Genomic DNA, 22,263 nt, shown 5'->3' with positions numbered 1-22,263 from the left:
CAAGAGTTTGTCTTTACTTTGCAGTAATTTATTATCCTATTATCGCTATTTGCAAACATCTGTGCTCAGCACTTCCTTCCTTGTAGCACTGAAATACGGTGTTCATAAAGCCTAACCACCAGCCATAAACTCAGTAAACTGCTGTATGCACTAATGTGGAATTAAAACCATTATTTGGGTGATTTATTTTAAGTACATATGTGACAAAGGAGCCTATAAAAATGATAGGCTGCTTATTTTCCTTTTTCCTCTGCTGCTGTAACACTTGCAGTGATTAGCTGGCATTTTAAAATGTGTTTGGGTGTTAGGGGAGGGTTTGTGTTTTTTGGTTTTTTTTTGTTTTTTTTTTTTTTTTTTTTTTTTTTTTTTTTTTTTGACTCTCAGACAAACATAGGTAACCCACCAAAACTGAAAGCTGGAAAGTGATGTATTTTTTACAGCTGGAATCTTGGCTTAGACTAAACGTCTTCCTTTTCCTGTTTTGTTCAGGGCTCTCAAATCTGTTTTTTCGCAGTATCTGGCGCTCTCATTGCTACACATTCTTCCTAGCTGGAGATCAGGAGCAGCGGCGAGGGAGGCCCGGAACAGAGAACCGAGCACCCTTTCGTGCGCCGATGTCCAGCGGTAACACTTTGGCCACCCCAAACCTGCGTCTTGCCGACCGGCGGGCGCACGCTGCTGTCACTCCGGAGAGCGCAGCCGCCGTGCATTGTGCTCCCTGCCGGGCAGCACCCGCCCGCCACCGAGCGCGGCCGGGGCCGGCGGGACCCGAGCACGACCCAGCCGTAAGGGCGGGGCGGGAGGGCCCCGTGTGCTGCGGTGCTTCCGTCGGACCCGTGTCCGCTTCCGCCCGGCCCTGCCGCTCTTCTCCCGGCTAGCGGCAGCGCGCTTGGACCCCGACCGAGTAAGCGCATCACCGCGGGTGGCCACGGGCCTCGGGGTGTTTCCTGCCCGCCGTGCCCGCGTCCCCCCCCCCCCCCCGCCCCGGGGCAGAAGAGGGGGTGAAGAGGGGCCTGGCACTGCGCCGGGCGGGGGCCGCTCGGCGTTCCGTTCCCCACCGTGGCTCTGCCCCGGCCGCTCGCCCGCTTCGTGGCCGTGCCTGCGCTCGCTGGGGAGCCGTGGGGCTGGAGCAGGGTTGTGGCCGGCGGGCAGAGCTCCTGCCCCGGGCGCGTGGCTGCTCGCACGCTGCCACCGCGGCGGCGGCTTCTCCCGAGCGAGGGGCAGGCCCTGGCCGCGGGTGACGCGTGCAGTGCCGTGGGCTGTGTTTGCTGAACGAGCGGGGGTCAGAGCACTGTGCTGCCGTGAGATGCTTTCTGCCATCTCATTCCCCCCCTCAAATCCTATCAGCAAGCTAATGCAACCAAGCTTCCATCTCTCGCATTAGAGAGCCTGGGGACCTTGGTAAAGAGTACAAATAGATGATATAAAGTGCTCTAAGTTAAAAAAAAAAAAAAAAGGTCTCTGCTTATCATCGCATGCATCATTTTGGAATGGGTTTAATACTCCCCGCTGAAAGAAATACAGCAGCTGTAAGTGTAAAAAAAATATCTATCAAAGGAAATTCACTGTAGGTATGGATCACTGGCTAGCATAATGATAGACCAGGAGATAGAAAAGCAGGAGATTTGGTAAGTGAAGTAATTCAAGCCTTCAAGAATAAGCAGGGAATTAAACAAAGACTGCTTACATTTTGCCACCCACAGCACTCAGGAGAAATAAAAAAAAAGAATGAAGCAGACTACTAAAATTAAGTTCAAGAAAATTATAGGGCAGTATCCTGAGTAATGGTCTGAAAAATAACCACTGATGTTAGCAGCTCTATGAATAGTAATATGATGTAGCAATAACTACAAGCTCCTTTGGCATTTAAAAGTAATATGAATAGCAGCAATAACTCATGCACCAGTTTACATCTGTGGCATGTTTTGTTTGGACTGCCCATGCCCCACATGGACATGACGCCCTAAGGATCCTGAAGGTGATCAGTGGCAATGGGAAAGACATTATAAGATAAGAAAAAAGAAGTTTAGCTTCTAGTGGAAGGAGCAGTAAAAGAAGCAAGAAACAAAAAATGGGGTAAGTGAGACTAAATATATATGGTGATACTGAAGCCAAGTGATGGGTTTGAAGCCAAGGAAAAAGAAACATGCCTTAGAACATATCCTCAAAACAGAAGGTATGAGTCCAATATCATGTGAATGGGATGAGGGCAGTGGAATATATGAATGACAGCTACACTTTTTTCCGTTTTCCACCTCCAGGGGTGAAAACTTGTGGATTTAGTTGTGGATTGGCTGAGAAGCTGTACCATCAGCTTGAGAAGGTGGATATTTAGACTGACTTTCCCTCCAGCTCACAGTAAGACCCCCAAAAATTCCCTCTCTGAAAATCAAAGGAGGGAGTTGTAGTTAGACCTGGTCACTTACTTTGGCCCTGACACCAGGTGTTAGAGCAGAGCTGTGCATTGCTGAATTTTTTTTCACTTATATTCCATGCCACATATTAACGTTTTTTAGCAGCTGTGGCAGTTTACTCTATAATTGTTCTGTTGTAAAATTATAGACCTCTAGTACTATTAATACTGAATAAGTTGAATTAATAATGAGTATAGATAGAAGGACTACGCCTTTGAATGAACACTGGTTGTTACGTACCTTCCCTGACTCGAGTCCTGAGCCAGCAAAAGTGGATTTGCAGTGTGTAAGTGCTGAAAGGCTGAATACGGTTCAGTAGGAGACTGGTTACTGCCTTGGTCCTTGCAGTCCAGCATCTGCCTCTTGGGGATGAATTGTCATGATCAACACAACCACTTGATCTCATCCAGACTCTGAGGAAGGGGTTAAGGAAAGAGGGTTGGGGAGCCTGAGAGTTTCAGAACACCATCCTTTTTAACCCTTCAGTGGTCTGTATACATGTGTATGAGTGAGATGCATTATACAGGTAATCCTTCACACATGGCTCATTCATTCATACCTCTTAAGTTGATGCAGTGCTTGAGAGGTAATACCAGAAAGTCAGCTGATACAGGTCATGTTATAAGTGGCATTCCAAAAGCTTCCAGCTTTTGAATGAAATGAAGAGCGTGGGAAACCCGTAACACAGGGCTTCTAATTTCACATTGGCTTTATACAGTTACGAGGTTTAGGTTTACAATTTCGTGACTGTTTAATATGTGGCATTTGTTATTAGCCTCTCCAGAATACGATTGATGATGGAACTACGTGTATTTGGAGATGTACATTTCAAAAGCCATAAAACAGGTCTTGTTAATTTAATTTTGATTTTCTTGTTTCCTTTGCTTCCTCATACAGCGTCTGTTAGCTGCCAAGTAAAGAAGGTAAAGAAGCCTGTCCACACAAAAGACTTACTAGCCAGTAAAGGTAAGAATACATTAGATGCCTGGTACATCATGGGTATTTGTTTCAAGTTTTTGAAGTTTTAAATGCAAATCTCTACTTCTACATTCCAAATCTGGTATTTCTTACTTACCTAATTTCTTTGTGTACTATAGAAGACCCAGTGCAGCTGCAGGTCTGTATAATCCCTTATTAACAAGAATACTACAGTTTACAACTGGAAGATGTCTCTTTAATATCAAATTCCAGATTTATGTCCTCTGTTGTCAGCTGGCTTTGGCATTGCTTCTTGCAATGAATGTTAGCACTATAACCGTGTAGTTGCTAGTTGCTGAGTGCCAGTTTTTATAGGTCAGGGCAGCTGTACTGGACCTTTCTTGAATATGCATGCTATTCTTGCAACATGCCTCTGTGAATGTGAAATAAGCAAAATTCTGGAATATGTGCACTTAAATAGGCAGTAAATCTAGAAGCCATGTATGGCTGAATTCCAAATTACTTGCAACCTCACACTTGTCTTCAGTGTATGCTTTTCTTTCATTGTAGGGATATGCTGCCTGGAGCAGAGATGAGGTCAGGCAAGCCAAGACAAAGTATGTTGAATAGGAAAGGAAAGAAAATGCACGCATGACACTCCCCGTGCTCTCCTCATAAGGAAGACAGGAAAACTACAGGCAACTATCGTGGAGAAGGCTGAGATACTCAGCAATTTTTTCATCTCAGTTTTCCATGGTAATCTCTCTTCCTACATCTCTCAAGCTCCTGCCCCTCAAGACAGGGACTGGGGGAATACATAACAGCCATTGAAAATGAAGATCAGGTTTGGGACCATGCGAGGAACCTGAAGGTACAAAAGTCCATGGGAGGCAATCAGTAGCATTCCGTGGTCCGGAGGGAATTGGCTGATGTAATTGCCAGGCCATTCTCAAGGATACTTGAAAAGACATGGCAGTCAGGCAAAATCCCCAGTGACTGAAAAAAGGGAAATATTACATGCATTTTTAAAAAGGTAAAAACAAGGACCATGGGAACTGCTCTCCAGTCAGCCTCACCTTCATGCCTGCTAAGAACATGGAGCAGATCCCCCTGGAAGACAAGTCAAAACATTTGAGACACAGAGAGGCAGTTAAAGACAGTCAACATGACCTCACCAATGGCAAATTGTGCAAGACTGATCTAGAAGCGTCCTATGGTGGAGTAGCTGCATTAGTGAACACTGGAAAAGCTATGGATGTCATCTACCTGGACTTCTCTAAATCCACTGGTTTGGGCCTCCCAGCATTGTAACTGCCATATTGGAGGGATACGGGTCTGATGAATGGACCATTAGCAACCTGATCTAGTGAAAGATATCACTGCCATAGGAGGCCCCTTCCAACTTAAACCATTCTATGATTCTGTGATTTACTATTACTCCAGACTTATGCTCTGAGATCAAGGCTGGTGCACTATATTTCATAGGTGGTAAAATAGTAATAATGTGAAAATTCAGGTTTTTGAAATGAGCTTTACAATCACTGAGGTTGGTCAGTTCAAGCCTTGTGCAGATTAGTATTTTTGGTTATATGCTCTCTGTGATCGTCTGAAAGTGTTTCCTAAATGTATTAGAAGTGCTTCTAATGCTGTAGTTTCCTAATTTTTTCCACAGTTTCCTTGCTGGTGTTAGATGTCATAGCAAGGAAAGGCAGCTTCCTTACATGTAGGCAGTACTGTGAAACAAGGAAAACAACACTTTGGGCCATCCAGTCTAATTCACAGAGTTTTACTTTTTTTTTCTTTTTTGCCCATCCCAGTTTTTTGTTGGTTTTGTTTGGGGTTTTTTTTCAATTTCATCCTGCACCCTGTTCTTCCTTTTCTTCCTGTATCCTCTCTGCTCCCACTCCCTCCTTCTGCCTCGCGTCATCTGTCCCTGGTGCTCCCATCCCACAGCTGGACGGGTCCGTGAGCGCAGATGCCGGTGCTGCAGCGTTCCGGGGGGCAGCAGCAGCAGCAGTGTCGTAGGGAAGGGATGAGCTAACTGCTGCCCTCATGCCGTGGGGTGGCCGGTGGCCTGTGACAGTGGAGCTGGGGAGGATCTTCAGGCTTTCTGGGGGCTGCTGCCCTTTCTTGTTGTGGCAGAGCCTCTTTTTGGGGGCGTGTACACGTGGAAATGGCTTTAATATAAAGCAATGTGCTTCTGTCCAGGGACTCGTTTTGTGCCTTCTTTGGGGGTGAGGAGAAAAGGCTGGGAGATGAGTTGGAGGCTTGAGGGCTCAGATCTCTTTTGGGGCACCCCAACATCCGTGGGAGAGCCATGCTGCAGTGGAGGAGCAGGTGAGTGGGGAATCAGGGGGAGTCATGTTGGGTGTCCTCCCCCAGAAGGACCCAAAGCTGCCAGAAGATTCACAGGGAGGGATGAGTATAGAATACCAAAACCTGTCAAGTTTTTCTTTCTTATATATATTAACAATCTAAATTTATTTATAAATTCATTTTATAATAAGCCCTCTCTATCTACTATATTATGTACAGGAATATAAGAAACTCGGACAAGACGTGCAGGTTTTTGAAAATAATGCCATAACGTTTTTATATAGGAATGAAACAATCAAGTGCCTGAAACCATAAGAAAAGCTGCTGGCGCTGAAGGGGATAGGACGCTCTGGCAATTTTTGCGTCCATTCTCTGCCCGCCCCTCAAGCTCGTCGCAGCCCCGGGCTGACTTCGGCGGCAGTGCAGCCACCTTGTGGGCAGAGAGCGGTACTGCAGCCCCCCGAGCCAGCGCCCTGGCCCTCGCCGCTGGGTGACAGGAGACAGGGGTGATGACTGCTCTCAGCAAAGGCTCTTTATTATTCCTCTGTCAGATTTCCCTCAGCGCTGGGCAAGGAAGGCGAGGGTTTGGATTAGGAATTCTGCAAGCAGGGCCTGTGTGACCACTGGCTTCCTGTGTGTGTGTCAGTGACCAAAATCAAGAGCAAAGGTTGGTTTGGTTTTAAGAACTTAAAGTAACTTTAAAACAAAATAAATCAACTCTTTCTCCCTTTTTTTTTTTTTTTTATTTTAGATGCTGGAAAATGCCTCTCTGGATGTGTGCTGAGCTCTTGCTGTGGACTGTGCGGTCCTAATTGCTGCAGTTTCCCATTCTCACTGGGGAATTGGAAATAATTATTTGGGCTGCAAAGATGTTTTCTGAAACCTTTCCCATTTTTCTGCCTTTTAATGGTAGATTTTCTCTTTCTGCCTTTGAATTTTATAGTGATTTTCTGATGTCATTCACCTACCCAAATTCCTTGCAGCTCCTGGGGCAGAGAGAAGCTTCTGTGGCCTACATTCAGTGGGAGAATGATACTGTGTGTCCCACCTCTTTAATTTAACTGCTTTTTATATCTTAGAGTGTAGACTTAGTTGATCCTTTTTCAACTGAATGTGGCAGGCTGAACTCACCTGAGTTACTGAACCATAATTTAGATAGCTGAGTTTTTTTAAAGCAGAAAACAACCAAGCTTTTTGTCTATAGGCTTTACTGGTATTGCTCCTGCACATGTTTTATCTAGTCTGAGACTTGAACACCAGCTCTCAAAGTCCAGTTCTTTATGATCATCCACATGGCCATGAAGGTCAACTTAGCCATTACTTTGATGGCTGCCTTTGACATTATGGTCCTGGAGGCAAACTTGAGATTACTAAGAGTACAGCAGCAGTTCTGCTTCTCTTCCATTATTGTCTGTGTTTGAACTGGGTGGGATTCCCATGCACTCGTGGTTTTGAGGGTCTTGATTGAAGGAAAACATGCCTTTTCCATGGTGTTAGGGGTATCCCGGGGTGGCAGGGAATCCCTGTGTTCTATTTCAAATTGAAGGGGAAAAATATTGTTGTTGTATGCTGGGTTTTGACTTGAGGGTAGCCCCCCCATTTTCATCATCCTGAGGTTTAAATGGAGGGGGTAGTTGGTAGGGGACGTGTTGTCCGTCCTTGTAAAGGGTTTGGATTGCGGTAAAAATCCCCCTTTTACCATCATTTGAGGAATGTACCTTCTTTTCTGCTCTTACAGGGGATGAAACTGAAGGGGAGAACACATTTGTTTGCCCTTGTTGAAGTGAGGCGAGCACCTGAGTGTGGCGTCAGTTCCGGGGGCTGAATTGAAGGAGGCTGCAGCTCTCGCAGCGTTTGAAGGGTTGGAATCGGGCTGTGCCGCTGCATTGGAGGGCGCTTCTTCTGCCCCTGGCCCGGCAGCCAAGGCTGTGGCGCGGGAGCTGCTGGCGTTGCCTGGGGAGCTGCCGAGGTGGAAGGGGACTTGGGCGCGGCCGGGCTGGCGCGGGACTGCCGGAGCCGCGCCGGAGCGAGGCGTGCGGAGCCGCGGGGAGCTTTGCCGGGCCGGCGGGCGGGAGAGGCGGCGCGGGCGCTGCGCCGGTGCCGGCCGGTGCCGGCCGCTCCGTCCGCTCCGGGCGCGGGGCTCGGGCGCCGTCGGGGCCCCCTGCAGCCCTCAGGAGCCGCCGGAGGAGCCGCTTTCTTACCGGAAGCCGCCTTCCGCCCGGTGCCGGGAGCGCGGCTTTTAATTTTCCAAAGTTCCTTGATGTAGTGATTTTGAGGTGGTTTTAAGGAATTGATTGTATCGTTTTATTTTGTTCGTAGTTGATGTATGATAACGGACATGGTGTACTTCTTGAATGTTATGGTTCTTGTTTCAGGTGCTGATGGCAAGGGTTTTTTGGGATTGAGTTTTGTTGAATATTTTTTGTTGTGGGATTTGTTAGATTTATTTGTTTTGATTTTTTTTTTTTACTATGTAGTAATATTTTTATGTTATAAAAATATAATTAAAACAGTAAAATTTTAACAGGATTTGTTGTTTAAGGTTTACAAACGGTTATATGGGTCATACCATGAAGTAGAGGGTAGGTTTATAATTCTGCTGTAGTGGGTTTTATAAGTGTGAGTATGTAGTGTTCGTTTTGATGGGTTTTAGGTACTGTCCTGTAATTAATCAGTAAGGTATTTATAATATTGGAAATTGCATTATTATTAATTGTATTATAGAGGTTTTATTCATTTAGTTTGTTTGATTGTCGTGTATGTTTTGTTTTGTTGTTGCAGAGAATCTGTGAAATACTGATTATGGTAACATGTTTCTTTGGTGTTCTTGATTGTAGCTGAGCAAGGGGCCACAGTCGGTGAGTCTAGGAAACTGCCAGCGGGCGAGGCGGCCTTCCTCGGCACCGGACGTGGATTCTCGTCCCCGGACGTCCGAGAGATAAGTCGAGGGCTGGGACCCTGAGAGGGGATGGAAGCGAGGCGCTGGGAGGGCTTTTGGAGGCAGCTTTGGAGATGGGGGTGGCCCTTTAGGCCACATAAAGGAAAAACCTCACAGTGCTGACGTGCTCAGGGCAGAGCAGTGCCGGTGCACGGTGTGTCACTTGTCTGTCGTGCCTTCTGTGTCTTTTGCCTTAGTCCTTTGAGGGGCTTATCGGAAGCCCGGGCGTCCATCTTTGCAGCTCTCATCTCTGTGTTCCTCGGCCCCGTGCTGATTCCTTCTTACCTTTGGCTCGGGAGCCCGGACAGGCATCAGAGTAGCATCCGGTCAGCTGTCTTTTGAGGTCTTGTTCTGGGCTGTTCTCGACAGCTGTGATTTGTGACAATAGTGACGGCAAGGATGCGTTCTAGCAGATTAGGACTCGTAGCGATGCGGAGATCCGTAGAGCATTCTGACGCTAGGGTTCTCGGGCATCCTTCTCTGCCTTGCTTGGAATAGGTCATTCAGTTAGCATCTTGTTCCTGCAGGGTTCTCTGAGCCTTAGAGGCTCGCCATCAGTCTCAGCTAGGTCATCTCATTCTGCAGTCTCTGGCTCCCTGAGGGCATTCTTCTCGCCCAGAGCTTTCTCCCCCTGTTGTGTCCCCTTGTTTGTCTTGTTCTGTGTCACGGGTGTCTGGGTATTTGGCCTGGAGCTGCTCTGCCCTGCTGCATAGCCTGGTGTAGGTCTAGAATGGGGCATGTCCTGGGGCCTGGAAATTTGTAATGTGGGGTGTATTTGGACTCTAGATGGGATCTGTAGATTGATGAAGGCTACCTGGAGCTGTTAAGTTATCCTGCAGTGCTCTGACTTTTGTGCTAACGTTCTTTCAGACGCAGCCAGATGGAATCCGTGGCAGAGGGCCCCGTCCCGGGTGAGGGGGTCCCCCAAGAAGGTCAGTCACCGTTTGTCTTTGCAGGGGGAGTATAAATGGTGCCTCTGTATTACAGCTATTTTCTTTGTTGTTATTTTTAGGAACTAAACCAGATACTAGCAGTCAAGGTAAGTGGGCAAGGTGAGCAGTGAGCGGTGGCAGGCAGCAGTTGTTCTTGCTCCGGTCTCAATTCCCGGTGCAGCTCTTAGGCTCCGTTCTTGTTTGCGTGCTCTAGGCGGTCCGCTTCTGTTACAACGAGACCACATCCGCAAGTGGCCAATGGACCCCGGTTTTCACTTCTGTGGGAATTGATATTGTGAATTAATTTTTTGTTGGAATATGTGGGTATTTTGTGTTGTTTTTGATATATTATTGTTTTAAATTATAGGTGTGATATTTTGAGGTAACTTCTTTGTGGTTTCAGGGGTTTTTTTGTTTATTTGTTTGTTTATTTTTTTGTATGTATTTATTTTTCATGGATTTATTTTTAATGTCTTTTGTAATTTGTAGTATTGTAATTTAATTGTCATTTGGGATAAGAGTGTATAAATGTTATTTTAAGTTTATGTTATGTGGAGGAATTTTTGTATTTACTGTTTGAATTCTGTGAGGGATAAGGTTAGATGTGAAGAGGTATACTTAACAAGGCATTTAGAAAATAGATTTTTAGGATTGGTGTCCAATAAACATGGTGTGTTTGTATGGGTGGTTTTAGTTAGTGTTACTTGTATGTTTTGTTTTGGTTGTGGAATTCTTTATCTTGGGTTGTTTTGGTTTTGTTTTTTTTTTTTAAGCATTTTACATAAGGGTTGACATAGTGAGTAGGACTCTTGTGTGGTCTAGTTTTCGTGGAAACATAAGTATATTTCAGGTTACGAAATTTACGGGACTACTTTCTTGACTACTTACCAAATCCTTTTTAGGGGAAGTTTTTTTATACTCTGATTTTGAAATCAATGAAGAAAAATGAGAAAACGCAGGAGGTAGATAAGTTTTTTTCTTCTAGGACAAAAAGGGTTTAACATAGAAACTGCTTGGTCTAATCTGGCGTGGGGGGTTTCCGTGCGACGGTCCGGCCGGCCGCGGGGTTCGGCATCAGGAGAGCCCCGAGCTGTGCGCGCTGCACGGGAGGCGGCGCCGCCCCCAGGGAGTGGAACCGATCCAAGCTGAGCCGGACCGAGCCGAGTTGGTCCGAACGCAGCGAGCGGAGCCGAGTTTCGCCGAGCCGCGCTCCGCCGAGCGCAGCATCCCGAGCAGGGCGGGCCGCCGGGGCGGGCTCGGGTGGAGTCGGGGCTCTCTGAGGCTCCCTCTCATGTTCCTCTCTCTACCAATCCTTCCTCCTCCCCGTATTCCTCTTCTTTCTCTCTTTCCCCCATTTCCCGCTCTCCCCAAAGCCGGCACCTTTCTCTCCCTTTTCGGCCTCCCCTCCCGTGCCCCCCTCTACCCTTCCTTCCTCCTCCCCGTATTCCTGTTCTTTGTCCGCGGACCCTCCCCTCCTCTCCCTCGCAAACCCGACCCCCACTGCCCTGTCCCTACCCCGCTCCTCCGTTCTATTCCTCTTCTCTCCCTCCTCTGTGCACCGTCCCTCTTCCCCGCTCCCGGCCTTTCCCTTGCCCTCCCGCTTTCCTCCACAGCCCGACCTCCCTCCCTCCATACGCTGTCTCACGCCCTGCTAGCCCTCCTCTCTTGCCGTCGCCCCGTTCCTTCTTTCCCCGCAGCCGCGGGGCCGGGGGCGCCGGAGCATAAAGCCCAGAGGGCCGGAGCCCGGCGGCCCCGGGCCCTTGCGGGAGTCCCCCCGCACGGGGCCGGAGGCTCTCGGCGGATCCCCCCGTGCCGGTCAAACCCCGCCCGGCCCCGCCGGACCTGCGGCTTTGCCGGCATCGCGCTGAGAGCGGCCCCCGCTCGGTGCCGTGCCGTCCGTGCCGCGTCCCCGCCGTCTCTGCCGCTCCCTCTCTCTGCCCCTCGCCCGTGACAGCGAGGCTGGGCAGGAGCTTCGACCCTTCTGGGGGCTGCCCCCCTTTCTTGTTGCGGCAGAGTCCCTTGCGGGGGGGATGTACATGTGGAAAGGGATGGAAGCAAGTGCTGGGCTGCTGTCCGGGGCAGTTAGACTCCTTCTGTGCCTTCTTTGGGGGCCAGGAAAAAGGGGTGAAGACTCGGGGCTCTGGTGTCATTTGGGGCACCCTAAGGTCCCTAGGAGAGGGACGCACGCTGCGGCGGAGGAGCAGGTGGGTGGCGAATGAGGGGGGGTTCCTGCCGGGTGCCGTCCCCCCGAGGGACCCAAAGCTGCCCCAAAATGCACAGGGAGGGGGGTGTGTAGAATACTACTAAATCCTGGCAAATGTTTCGTTTTTATAGGTCTTGGTAAAAATAGGAAAGTATTGCTAAATTCATTTGGAAAGAAAGCCAGAACAGCCCCAGGTATGCGCTGTGAGGATGTAATGTATCATTAATATACGTGTATATATAAATATAAAATAGAAAAAAAAACAAAATCACAGAAATCGATACAATACCTAATAGATATTCTAGTGTATATGTCTTATTATACCACATTACATGTAATATATTATATATATCTAAATATAGTACGTCAATATACTGTAATATAATATACAAGAGCATATAAATGTAAATATCAAAAGCATGAATATAGACATATTCAAATATAGTTTAAAATAAAAGGATTTTTTAAATTTTGTATTTGTTAGTAGGCAGGGTTTTTATTGTAAAAATTAGAAATATAAATAAATTAGAAATCTATGTATAGAAGTATATAATACGTACATTAAAATCTATATAAAAATTAAAATGTAAGTAAATAGAAGTATTAGCAGTATGTATGAAATATAATATAAATAATATTTTATCTATCTTGTTATCTTATTATATAAATTATATACATTTATAAATGTAATCCATCAATAGAAAGTATAAATGCAAATGTGATTATAATTATGAAAATATGATATAAATATTTAAATATTGTTTAAAGAAAGGGCTTTTTTGGTTTTTATTTGGTTCGAGGCAGGGTTTTTATTTTAAAAAATATGAATATGCATTTTATTTTGATAGACTTCTAAATATAAAAATATATAATCAATGTATAAAGATAAATATAAAAATATAAAATATAAGTAAAAATAAGTAATAAGAAGAGATAGAATATAAATAACAACATATATCAATCTACCTTTAAAATGCAAATTTGAATATAAATGCGAAAAATATATAGATAAATTTACAAACAGTTTAAAAGAAAGTTGTTTTTTTTTTTTTTTAGGTTTTTACTTGGATAGATGCAGGGATTTTATTTTTAAAAATATAAACCTTTTAGAAATATCAATCTAAATATAGAAATATGTAATCAATATATTAAGACATGCATAAAAATATAAAACAAAATAAACTTTAAGTAATATGAATGAATGTAAGAAATTATAAAATTATCATTATACATCAGTATACATTTTAAATCAAAATGTGAATATAAATATGAAAAATATAAAAATAATATAGATTGAAATACAGTTTAAAAGAAAAGATTTTTTATTTTGGTTATTATTGGGTTAGAGGCAGGTTTGTTTGGTTTTTTTTTTTTGTCGGTGATTTTTGGTTTCGTGCGGGCTGTTTAGGGGCATTTATTGCAGAGGATGTTTTGAAGGGGGTCGCGCCTGTTCTTCTTTGCGCGCCTTCCCCGCCTGCAGCCCCAGGGCGGGCGGCAGTGCCGCCGCCTTGTGGCCAGAGTGCGGGACTGCAGCCGTCGCCCGAGGTCCTCCCGCGGCCGCCATCTTGGGAGTGGGTTGTCACGGACTCGCTTGACCTTCCCAATATGGCGGCAAAAAAGGCGGGAAAAACGAGGACCACGGTCTGTTTACTGCACTGCCTGCACGCCACCCTGACGCCGGCGCCGCCCCGCGGGATTTTTTTCGCTTTTTCCCGTGTCGTGGCCACGGACTGTGAGCTCAGCGGCTGCGCCGGCGGTCAGGTTGTGAGCGGGCGCCGACAGGCATCGGCAAAAACGCCTCTCCCTTCCGAGGGCCTCACCTGGCCGCCATCTTGAAAGTGTCGCGGCGGCCGGGACACTCTTGACCTTCTCAATATGGCGGATAGGAAAAAAAAAAAAAAAAAAAAAAAAAAAAAAAAAAAAAAAAAAAAGCGCGGGAAAATCGTGGTCCGCGTGCTGCACTGCCCGCGCGCCACGCAGGCGCCGCCCCGCCGGAATTTCCCGCGGCCTTGCCAGTACTGCGGACACGGGCTGTTGCCACACTTGCGCCGCGGGCGGGTGGGTTTCAGGCAGCATTTTTCTTTTAAATAAGAGATCGTTAATATTAATATCATAGAGCTAGAATTTGGTTACAGGCAGGGCTTTTATTTTAAATAACAGAACTATTTTTGCAATATAAATATAGAAATGTATAATATATATATCTAGATCTATAAAAAGATAAAATAGAAATAAATAGAAGTCATAGGAAGATATTTAATATAGAATCGAAATAACATCATGCATCAATATACATGATAAATGGGAATGTGAAAAGTATAAATATGAAAGATAGTTAGAGAGAGTTTAAAAGAAAAGGATTTTGGAGGGGTTGTATTGGGTTAGAGGCAGTGTGTTTTAGTTTGTGTGCGGATGTTTTTTGGGCCCTTTATTTTTCAGGATTTTTCCAAGGGGATCGCCCCCGTTCTTTTCTGCCTCCCTTCCCTCCGGGCGAGCGGCAGCCCCCGGCTGTGGCCGCCGGCGGTGCTGCCGCCTTGTGGACAGAGAGCGGTACTGCAGCCGCCCCCAGCCAGCGCCCTGCCCCTCGCCGCTGGGTGCCGGCTGAGGGGGGAAGGACGGCCGCCGAGCGTGGGAAGGGCGAGGCGCGGGAGCGAGCGGCAAGCGGGGCGGTGTCTGTAAATAGAGGGGAGGGGTGAAGGAGATTCGGGAGAGCAAAGGGACCCGATGACCGAGAAGAACGGCAGCGGCGAGGGCGGCCCGGCGGGGCCGCTTTCGGCGGGCGGCGGAGGCGCGGTCGCAGCGCTCACGGGCCGGGGGCGGCGGGCGGGGGGCGAGCGGCGTCGGAACAGGGCTGCACTCCCCTTTCCCGATCCCCGCGCGCGTCCCTCTCTAGACGCTGGAAGCGACCGCGTGCCGGAAAATGCCGCCGGGGCGGCGCGCGGGCGGCGGAGCGGGGCCCCGGCTTTCCCCGCCCCTCCTGCCGCCATCTTTGGAAGGTCAAGCGAGTCGTCGCCGTCCCGCCGCGTCCCTGTCTCGTCCCGCCGCGTTCCCGCCGCCTCCCCGTGCTTCCCCGCCGTCTCCACTCTGACACGATCCGCCCCCGTCCCGGACCCCCTCCGCTGCAGGGAAATGCAGGAGAACGCGAAAGCATCGGGGCAGAGCAGCCGCTGGAGGTGCCCGAGCCGTCTCCCCCTTGCCCGCAGGGCCGGAGTTGCCCACCGCCGGGAGCTGACAGGTACGCTGACAGCACGGGCGGCTCCGGCACGCTTTGCCTCGCTGTGTTCCGGTGCCGTGCTGCTGCGGGAGGACGGGGCCAGCGCTCCAAAGGCCAGAGCAGAGCGCTGGCGAATGGGAGGCGAGGAAGGCTTGGGCTAAGGATGGATTGAAACCGGGCTGCCTGTAAGTGCGCAGAGAGACCTTTGTCATCCACGCTGCCAAAAGGAGCACCTGGTACGCCCTATAGGTGTGCCTTGTGTTTCACGTGTTTTCATTTCCTGTTTGCGTCATCCCAAAAAGCAGGGACGGAGCAAATGGGACTGGTTCCCACTGTTGCTGTGTGAAGGCTTTTTACAGGCTGCTGTATTGATGTCATCTTTTTTTCACCCCAAGCTTGGCTTCTCCCATCCTTTTCCCGTGGCTGCTGAATTGGGTGTTCCCAGGAGGGCTGGGTTCCTCAGCAGGGGTCTTAGGAGTTGCTGTGGATTCTGATTTTTCTGAAGCTGTATGGAGGCGTGCTAGCGAATCAGCTCTTTTCTCTCCTGAAAAGCTTTCCATCTATGTCCACCCGTGCGTCTCTGTGTTTTAATCACGTAGGCGGACGCGTTGAGGTTTTTGCTTTCTAGGCCAAAAGCTGAGGCAGATGAGTGTTTGCTTTGTCTGTGTGAGGAGTGGCATTTGTGCTGGAGAGCTGCGGTTGGGAGGAAAAGATGGACTAAAGGTGCTCTGGGGACGGGCACGGGAGGAAACGCTTGCAGAGAAAGGCAAGCAGTGATGATTGCGGAGGAGAAATGAGAGGTGGTTGCTTCCGATCCGTGGGGACTTTCCTTGGGAGTGATGGATCAGAGAGCGTACGGAAGCAGAGAGCATCTTCTGGCTGTTGCTGCTCCGTAAACTTCTCCCTGGCTTCACAGGTCCGTGCTGGAGAGTGGGAGAAGGGTCCCTGCTGGCTGCCGTGTCCTGGGTGGGCACAGAGCTCTGACCTTGGCCAGATGGGCTGGTGAGTATTGAATCAATCCCTGCCTCCTCGTGAACAAGTTGTTTGAAGGAGTTTAGGTTAGTAACTTTGAGATCAACTGAAGTATTTTAGAAACAGGTACTTCTAAAATTCCATTTCCACTGCATGTTTGGGCTGCAGACTGACTGTTCCCAGTGGATGTTAGCGATTAAATTTGGTAGGAATGGAAATGGAGAAGTCCAGAAGAAGCTGTGGTGAGCCCTGAGCTGGCACTCGGAGGGAACCGGGGTTTTGTGCTCTTAGGAGCAGGTATCCTTTGGAAATGTCGGAATGTCTGACAGTGGTGTTTTTCTTTGTGGCTTCCCGTAGAAAACAGAGCGCGAGTGGATCCTCAGATTTCTTGGGGAAGGGCTGCGTGACAAACATTGCTGTGAGCTTTATGTCTACCAGAGGATTTTCCGGGTCATTCTTGCCTTTTTCAGCAGTCCTTTGTGTGACCAGGGCTCCCAGGTAAGAATTGAAAAAGAACAGTTCCCAAATACCCCAAAACCACAAAAGCTTGTATTGGCCTCGAGATCTCAAGTACCAAACAGAAAGGAATAGCTGATTCTGCCTTGGTCCTCTTGAAAATCTGTTCCTTGTTGGTTTTGTGGATGTGTGGATGGGGAAATAATTTTGCTTGTGTCTAAACCGGTCCCATCCTTATCCCCTGAAACTGGGACCGGTTCCTGCCGTCGTGGAGCCTCACGGGGGTGCCGTGGTTTTGCTCCTGCAGTCGGGGCCTTTTCTTTTTGGGGTCTCTATTTCCCCAGCCAGCACGTTTGTCACCTGCACAGTGCTTCGGCAGGAGGGAACCTCGCCTGCCGGGAGCTCTCAGGTTTGGGAGCATCCACCCTGAGGATTTCAGGTATCAAAACCTCGGACAAAAAGAGAAAATTGTCTTGCTACCTGAATACTTCTTGTAAGAGCAGCACCTGTGGTGGGAAGCGTTGAAGGGAGAATGTCTTTCCTTCTCTGGAGTTGCTGAGAACAGGCGGTGTTCATTTTAGCTGGAAGTTGATGGGGTACCAGCCAAATTGCTCATTTTATTTTAGATAATCAGATCTTGGCTGTAAAAGAACAAGTTGCATTCTCTGTTTCAGAGTCGTATTCTGGAGATACGACAGAGTGCTGCCCGTGTCACCTCTAGAGCTGCCCATGAGCTGATAGAGGATCACAGCCTCCTCTCGTGGGTCCTGCACGGCTTAGAGAAAAGGTAACCAGGGAAGTACGGGAGAAATGGGGACAATTTCCTGTCCACGGCTGAAGAATGACGTGGCTGAGGATGAAAGCAAGGGGGACAGACCTGGAGACGGGGGCACACCGAGGGCTGCACTGGCAGAACTTGCTGAACTCTGAGGTGTCCCTTGTGTTTTTGAGAAGAGAATCAAGAGGCTTTCAGGTGGTGGTAGGAGGGACGATGGTGGGGGGGCTGTGTGATTTGGGAATCACTTCCTTGACAAAGCAAAAGGACACCTTGTGCTGGTGTCTTTAGCTTTTAAATTTCAAGCAGCCTCAGTTCCCATCCTGTCACAGGACCTGCTGCACAGGAAGTGGCACAGTAATGGATTTGAGCTGTCTAGAACGTTATTTCTCCTCCCCTTGCCTCTCCCTGACAAAAAAAAATCTCTTCTGCAGGCACAGAGTGCCCTGACAGGTTCAGACAAGTGCACCAAAAGTGCCCTAGAATATGGTCCCCTGTAGGAGATGGACCAGCTGCTGGTGAGGATCTGCCTTTCAAATGTGGTTTTCTTTTTTTTTCTTTTTTTTCTTTTTGTTCTGTTTTATTTTGTTTTTCAGGTTTCTGGAGAACAAGGTGATAAATAAAATGATTTCCTTACTCCATCCTCTATGGCTAATAAATTTAGGAGACAAGAGAGAAAACAGGAATCGGTCCCAGATGCTGCTGTTGAGATGGATATATGATCTATCTATCTGTATATAGATATATGTATATACGTATAGCTGTGTAGTGATAATAATGGGATTTTTGATGATACGTTGCTTCACCGTTGTATATTTTTAATAAAGTGAGATTTTAAGTTATTAGTTATGAGATTTTATTATAGTTATTGGCTAAAGTAACATTTTCTTGTATTTTATTGGTATCAAGTAATTAATGTTAATCATTAATTGGTAAGAGTTTGTAATGAATTATTAAGCTATGAATATTGTTCATTAAGGTACGTCTTTTTTAACTGTAGGTATTTTCATGTGTTTATATGGGTTTTTATGTTAATGATTTGGGGTTTTGATGTTATGAATATATTAGTATTTTATTAGGTTTTTCTTGTTAGTTTAGTTGTTTGGTGTGTAGATTATTCATTAAGTATGTTTATCTATAAATGTTTTAAATTTAAGTTATACATCTACTTGTTAAGGATTTTTGTAGAGTTCTATGTAAAAATTTAAATCGGTAGGGGAGATAAAAAGCAGTAATTATTAATAAGATGAGTATTTTAGTTTTTAATAATGATTTAAGTTATTTAGTGATGTTTTAATTCTTGAAAATATTATTTCGTTATTTTTTATTTATGTGTGATTAATTTAAAATTTTTGTAATGTTTTTGTAAATTGATTTCTTGTGATTTCATCAATTTATATATTTTTTAAATGTTTTATATTTATGATTGTGTGTGAATAATAAAAAATGAACAGTTGTTTTATTTTGTAAGATAGTATGTTTAAAGATGTTCCTATTTGGCAGTAATTTATTTAATGTTATAGATGTGTTATTGTTTCATTTGGCTAGTTAATAAGTAAGTTCATTTAATGTGGTTCAAGTGTGAGTTGTAGTTATTTTAGGTGTTAAAAGAGATGCAGAAATAATAGAATTAGGTTATTAAAAGGTCGTACTGTTTTGATACTGAGAAGTAAATTTGTGTTGGAGCGATTGGGTATTTTTGGGTGGGTGTTCTTTTTTTTTTTGGTTGTTTGTTTGTGGTTTTTTTTGGTTTTTTTTTTTTTTTTTTGGTGTTTTTTTAATGTATTATTGTTAAGTTTGGTCTTAGTGGATTAATTGTTTTAAATTGTAGGTTTGCTGTTTTGAGGTAACTTCTTTGTGGTTTTGTGTGGTTTGGGGGTTGTTTTGTAACTAAATATTGTACAAGTATTTGTTTGTAATGATTTTAGTAATTTTACTTTTGGTGGTTTACCTGTCATTTGGGGTATGAGTGTATAAATGTTATTTGAAGAGTTTATGTTATGTGTAAGTTTTTTGATTTGCAATTTAGTGTTTGTAAAGGATAAGGTTAGTTGTGAGGAGGTATACAAACGAGACACGTTGAAAAGAGATTTTTCGGATTGTATTTGGATGCGTGGTTTTAGTTAGTGTTACTTGTTTGTTCTGTTTTGGTTGTGGAACTATTTCTTTTAGGGTTTTTTTTTGTGTGTTTTAAATAAGGCTTGACACAGTGAGTAGGACTCGTGTGTGATTTTTCTTTTTTGAAGTGTGGAAACTTAAGTATAACGTGTTCTTTAGGTTCTGAAATTGACGGGACTACTTTCTCGGCTACTTACTGAGTCTTGTAGTTGAGTAGGTTTTTGTAACTCTGATTTTGAAATCAAAGAAGAAAACTGAGGATACGAAGGAGGTAGAGAAGTTTATCTCCTTCTAGGACAGAAAGGCTTTAGCGCAGAAACTGCTGGCTCTGATGTGGCGCGGGGGTTTCCGTGCGCCGGCCGGGCCGGGCGCGGGGCTCGGCGGCAGGAGAGCGGCGAGCTGTGCGCGTGCGCGGGAGGCGCGCTGCCGCGGGGAGCCGAGCGGAGCCGAACGGAGCCGAGCGGAGCCGAGCGGCTCCGAGTTGAGGCGAGCCGAGCTGCGCCGAAGAGGCGAATCCAGCCGAGTCTAGCGGAGAACAGCCCGAGTGTAGGCGAGGAGCCGAGTGGGGCCGAACCGAGCCGAGCTCCGCCGAGCGCAGCATCCCGAGCAGGGCGGGCCGCCGGGGCGGGCTCGGGGTGGATCGGCTCCCCCTCTTGTCCCTCTCTCTACCAATCCTTCTTCCTTTCTTCCTCCTTCCCGTATTCCCCTTCTTTCTCTCTCTATCCCTTAGTTCCCTCTCTCCCCAAAGCCGACCCCTTTCTCTCCCTTTTCGGTCTCCCCTCCCGTCCCCCCCTCTACCCTTCCTTCCTCCTCCCCGTATTCCTGTTCTTTGTCCGCGGACCCTCCCCTCCTCTCCCTCGCAAACCCGACCCCCACTGCCCTGTCCCTATCCCGCTCCTCCGTTCTATTCCTCTTCTCTCCCTCCTCTGTGCACCGTCCCTCTTCCCCGCTCCCGGCCTTTCCCTTGCCCTCCCGCTTTCCTCCACAGCCCGACCTCCCTCCCTCCATACGCTGTCTCACGCCCTGCTAGCCCTCCTCTCTTGCCGTCGCCCCGTTCCTTCTTTCCCCGCAGCCGCGGGGCCGGGGGCGCCGGAGCATAAAGCCCAGAGGGCCGGAGCCCGGCGGCCCCGGGCCCTTGCGGGAGTCCCCCCGCACGGGGCCGGAGGCTCTCGGCGGATCCCCCCGTGCCGGTCAAACCCCGCCCGGCCCCGCCGGACCTGCGGCTTTGCCGGCATCGCGCTGAGAGCGGCCCCCGCTCGGTGCCGTGCCGTCCGTGCCGCGTCCCCGCCGTCTCTGCCGCTCCCTCTCTCTGCCCCTCGCCCGTGACAGCGAGGCTGGGCAGGAGCTTCGACCCTTCTGGGGGCTGCCCCCCTTTCTTGTTGCGGCAGAGTCCCTTGCGGGGGGGATGTACATGTGGAAAGGGATGGAAGCAAGTGCTGGGCTGCTGTCCGGGGCAGTTAAGACTCCTTCTGTGCCTTCTTTGGGGGCCAGGAAAAAGGGGTGAAGACTCGGGGCTCTGGTGTCATTTGGGGCACCCTAAGGTCCCTAGGAGAGGGACGCACGCTGCGGCGGAGGAGCAGGTGGGTGGTGAATGAGGGGGGGTCCTGCCGGGTGCCGTCCCCCCGAGGGACCCAAAGCTGCCCCAAAATGCACAGGGAGGGGGGTGTGTAGAATACTACTAAATCCTGGCAAATGTTTCGTTTTTATAGGTATTGGTAAAAATAGGAAAGTATTGCTAAATTCATTTGGAAAGAAACCCTCTCTCTATCCACTCATTTGTATCCAGGAATGTAGGAAACTCTGACTGGGCATGGGTAGTAGTTTTGAAAATAATGCCATAACGTTTTGATCTAGGAATGAACCAAGCAAGTGCCCTGAAACCATCAGAACAGCTGCAGGGGCTGAAGGGAATAGAAAGGGCGCTCTGGCACCTTTTGCCTCCATTCTCTGCCAGTCCCCAAAACGTGTCGCAGTCCCGTAAGAGGCGTTTGTCATCCAGACTGCCAAAATGAAGACCTGTAAAATCCTAGCTCTGCCTTTTGTTTAACGTGTTTTTACTTCATATTTATGTCATCACAGAAAGCAAGGAAAGGAGAAATGTGACTGGTTCCCACTATTGCTGTGTGCAGGCATTTTGAAAGGCTGGTGTACTTATGTTCTCTTTTTCCACTCCAAGCTTGACTTTTCCCCTCCTTTTTCGAGGTCTGCTGCTTTGGGTGTCCCAAGGAGGGCTGGGTTCCTCAGCAAGGGTCTTAGGAGCTGGTGCTGATTCTGCTTTTTCTGAAGGTGTATCAAAGTGTGCTTCCAAAATGACTATTTTGTCCACTGGAAAGCTTTCCCTCAATGACCATCAATGCATGTGCGTGTTTTAATCGTCTAACCAGACGGACTAAGAAAAGCCAACACCCCTAGTGGATTTCTGCTTGGTGTGTGTCTGTGAGAAGTGGGCTGTGTGCTGGACAGGGAGAGGCGCTGTTGGAGAGTGGCAACAGCGCCAGGTGTGAGCTCTGAGGATGATGAGGGCTCAGAGCAGCTCCAGGTGTGAGCTGTGAGGATGATGAGGGCTCAGAGCAGCCCCAGGTGTGAGCTGTGAGGATGATGAGGGCTCAGAGCAGCCCCAGGTGTGAGCTGTGAGGATGATGAGGGGGCGGCTCCTGCCGGCGGCTGTTTTAGGGGGTTTGCCTCAGCTCACTCTTGCATGGAGCTGTTGGGGAAGAGGAGTTTGGGGGGGGGGCTCCCGGGGTTGTCTCATGGAAGGACGGTGAGAGCTTCAGACAGGGTCTGGGGGATCGCTTGGATACCTGGAGCATTGCTCAAAGCAGGTGCCGAGGGACAAACCTTTGTGCCGGGAAACAGCAGCCAAACAGGTGAGACGGTGTGCCTTTGTAGCGGGGACTTTTCTCCTTTCCCTTTTAAATTTCGTTTTGCCAATCCCTCCCCGTTGCTCCCCGAAAAAAAAAAAAAAACAAAAAAAAACCAAAAAAAAAACCAAAAAAACCCCAAAACC

At 47.6% G+C, this 22,263-nt stretch overlaps 2 long non-coding RNA genes across 4 annotated transcripts; both read left to right on the top strand.

Moving 5' to 3' along the window:
* Positions 1-540: 540 nt before the first annotated feature.
* On the top strand, positions 541-15,942 carry LOC128814113 (uncharacterized). 3 transcript variants are annotated; one of them, XR_008439264.1, is made up of 5 exons: positions 541-904; positions 3,312-3,380; positions 3,903-6,315; positions 6,400-7,455; positions 15,852-15,942. It is a non-coding gene; the product is annotated as an uncharacterized LOC128814113 (long non-coding RNA). The 3 variants fall into 3 exon arrangements; XR_008439265.1 differs by lacking the exon at positions 15,852-15,942 and adding an exon at positions 8,486-8,877 and having other exon boundaries at positions 6,400-7,509; XR_008439266.1 differs by having other exon boundaries at positions 551-624.
* Positions 9,109-10,199, top strand: LOC128814114 (uncharacterized). Its single transcript, XR_008439267.1, has 3 exons — positions 9,109-9,518; positions 9,599-9,625; positions 9,733-10,199. It is a non-coding gene; the product is annotated as an uncharacterized LOC128814114 (long non-coding RNA).
* Positions 15,943-22,263: the final 6,321 nt, after the last annotated feature.

Source organism: Vidua macroura, chromosome 13 (assembly GCF_024509145.1).
Source record: "Vidua macroura isolate BioBank_ID:100142 chromosome 13, ASM2450914v1, whole genome shotgun sequence".
Classification (NCBI taxonomy): Eukaryota; Metazoa; Chordata; class Aves; order Passeriformes; family Viduidae; genus Vidua; species Vidua macroura.
This window is presented reverse-complemented; position numbering and strand designations above follow the sequence as displayed.